The sequence below is a fragment of the Gracilinanus agilis genome, chromosome 3, assembly GCF_016433145.1.
Source record: "Gracilinanus agilis isolate LMUSP501 chromosome 3, AgileGrace, whole genome shotgun sequence".
Lineage (NCBI taxonomy): Eukaryota > Metazoa > Chordata > Mammalia > Didelphimorphia > Didelphidae > Gracilinanus > Gracilinanus agilis.
This window is the reverse complement of record NC_058132.1, coordinates 116,634,902-116,638,612: the sequence shown is the minus strand read 5'-3', so window position 1 is coordinate 116,638,612 and position 3,711 is coordinate 116,634,902.

The following is a 3,711-nucleotide window of genomic DNA, read 5'->3' as shown; positions in this document are numbered from 1 at the left end:
ATGAGCATTCAACAAAATTGAAGATTTCCAAGTATTTGCACAAAAGAGACCAGGACTAAATGGAAAGTTTGATATCCAACCACAAAAATCAAGAGAAACATGAAAAGGTAAATAAGAAACAGAGGGGAAAGAAAGAAAACTCATAATTTTTAAATTTGACTCTTTAAGGGCTTAAATAAGATCTAATTATTTGTATTCCTATGTGGAGAAATGCTATGTATAATTCTCTGTAGTGAACTCTATTCACTATTATAATATTCACTATTATAGCAATCAGAAGAATAATTCATAGGGAGAGGACAGAATACTAAATGGTCTAAGATGACATGGGGGTGGGAAAGAGGGGGGGAATAGTAGCGGACACCAAGAGAAATTTGAGTGAATAAGAAAAATAGGATATTCTATTACACACAAAGAAGGCATGGGAAGGGGAGGGGATAACTACTATTATAAGAAGGAGAGGAAGAGAGCATTAAGAGGTAATATTTAAATCTCACTCTCAGTGTAATCAACCCGGAGAGGGAAGAGTAGCTATATTATCCATTGGGATAAAAAACTCTATCTAACCCTACTGAGAAAGTCATAAGGGATAAACCAAAGGGAGCAGGGGATTGGGGAGGTCAAAAAGGGAGAGGAGAAGAAGGGGGAGGGAATTCATTAGGCCTTTAAAAATAAAAAGAGGGGAATAACAAGGGAGGGGGTAGAAATGGAAGTTAATAAAGGGAGGGGATAAGGGATATCGGCTCAAAGCAAACCACTGGTTTAAAAGAAAATAGTGTAAGAAGGAGAAGTGGGACTAGGGGAGGATACAAAAATGTCAGTGAATACACAACTGATAATTGTAACTCTGAATGTGAATGGGATGAACTCGCTGATAAAAGGGAAGCAAATAGCAGAGTGGATCAGAAACCAAAATCCTACCATATGTTGTCTACAAGAAACACATATCAGGTGGGTAGACATACACAAGTTTAAGGTTAAGGTCTTGAGCAAAATCTTTTGGGCATCAAATGAGAAAAAGAAGGCAGGAGTGGCTATTATGATTTCTGACAAAGCCAAAGTAAAAATAGACAGGGAAGGTCATTACATCCTGACTAAAGGCAGTATAAACAATGAGGAAATAAATCATTGCTCAATATATATGCACCAAGTGGTATAGCATCCAAATTCATAAAGGAGAAACTGGCAGAGCTCAAGAAGGAAATAGATAGTAAAACCATAATAGTGGAAGTTCTAAATATTCCTCTTTCAGATCTAGATAAATCAAACCAAAAAATAAATAAGAAAGAGGTAAGAGAGGTGAATGAAGTCCTAGAAAAATTATATTTTAATTGATATGTGGAGAAAAATAAATAGGGGCAAAAAGGAATACACCTTCTTTTCAGCTGTACATGGTACATTCAGAAAGATTGACCATGTAATAGGGCATAGAATCATTGCAAACAAATGCAAAAGAGCAGATATAATAAATGTAACCTTCTCAGATCATAATGCAATAAAAATAATAATTAGTAAGGGCACCTGGACAGGCAAATCAAAAACCAATTGGAAATTAAACAATATGATTCTCCAAAACCAATTTGTCAAAGAAGAAATCATAGAAACAATCAATAATTTCATTGAAGAGAATGACAATGATGAGACATCCTACCAAACTCTGTGGGATGCAGCCAAGGCAGTACTCAGGAGGAAATTTATATCCTTGAGTGCATATATTAACAAATTAAGGAGGGCAGAGATTAATGAATTGGGCATGCAACTCAAAAAATTAGAAAGCGAGCAAATTAAAAACCCCCAGATGAAAACTAAATTAGAAATACTAAAAATTAAGGGAGAAATGAATAAAACCAAAAGTAAAAGAACTATTGAATTAATAAATAAGACTAGAAGCTGGTATTTTGAAAAAACAGATAAAATAGACAAAGTACTGGTCAATCTAATAAAAAAAAGTAAAGAAGAAAACCAAATTGACGGTATTAAAGATGAAAAGGGAGACCTCACCTCTAATGAAGGGGAAATTAAGGCAATCATTAAAAACTATTTCACCCAATTATATGGGAACAAATATAACAATTTAGGAGATATGGATGAATATTTACAAAAATATAAATTGCCTAGATTAACAGCAGAAGAAATAGAATACCTAAATAATCCCATATCAGGAAAAGAAATTGAACAAGCCATCAAAGAACTCCCTAAGAAAAAATCACCAGGACCTGATGGATTCACAAGTGAATTCTATCAGACATTCAAAGAGCAACTAATCCCAATACTATACAAATTATTCGATATGATAAGCAAAGAAGGAGTCCTACCAAATTCCTTTTATGACACAAATATGGTACTGATTCCAAAGCCAGGGAGACCAAAAACAGAGAAAGAAAACTACAGACCAATCTCCCTAATGAACATAGATGCAAAAATCTTAAATAGAATATTAGCAAAGAGACTCCAGCAAGTAATTAAGAAGATCATCCACCATGATCAGGTGGGATTTATACCAGGAATGCAAGGTTGGTTCAACATTAGGAAAACCATCCACATAATTGACCATATCAACAGTCTAACAAACAAAAATCACATGATTATCTCAATAGATGCTGAAAAAGCCTTTGACAAAATACAGCATCCATTCCTATTGAAAACACTGAAAAGTATAGGAATAGAAGGACCTTTCCTAAAAATAATAAACAGTATATACCTAAAACCATCAACAAACATCATATGCAATGGGGATAAATTAGAAGCCTTCCCAATAAGATCAGGAGTAAAACAAGGATGCCCATTATCACCTCTATTATTTAACATTGTACTAGAAACACTAGCAGTTGCAATTAGAGAAGAAAAAGAAATTGAAGGTATCAAAATAGGCAAGGAGGAGACTAAGCTATCACTCTTTGCAGATAATATGTTGGTATACTTGAAAAATCCTAGAGAATCAACTAAGAAGCTTGTAGAAATAATCAACAACTTTAGCAAAGTTGCAGGATACAAAATAAATGCACATAAATCATCAGCATTTCTATATATTTCCAACACATCACAGCAGCAAGAGGTAGAAAGAGAAACACCATTTAAAATCACCCTAGACAATATAAAATACTTGGGAATCTATCTACCAAAACAAACACAGCAATTATGTGAAAACAACTACAAAACACTTTCCAAACAAATAAAACTGGATCTCAACAATTGGAAAGCCATTAATTGTTCATGGGTAGGACGAGCTAACACAATAAAAATGACCATCCTACTCAAATTAATGTACCTATTTAGCGCCATACCTATCAAATTACCAAAAAACTTCTTTACTGAATTAGGAAAAACTATAACAAAGTTCATTTGGAATAACAAAAGATCAAGAATATCAAGGGAAATAATGAAAAAAAAAAGTGAAGGAAGGGGGCCTAGCAGTACCAGATATTAAACTATAGTATAAAACAGCAGTCATTAAAACAATATGGTACTGGCTAAGAGATAGAAGGGAGGATCAGTGGAATAGTCTCGGGGTTAATGACATCAGCAAGACAGTGTATGATAAACCCAAAGAGCCCAACTTTTGGGACATGAATCCACTATTTGACAAAAACTGCTGGGAAATTTGGAAAACAATATGGGAGAGATTAGGTCTAGATCAACATCTCACACCCTACACCAAGATAAATTCAGAATGGGTGAACGACTTGAATATAAAGAGGGAAACTATAAACA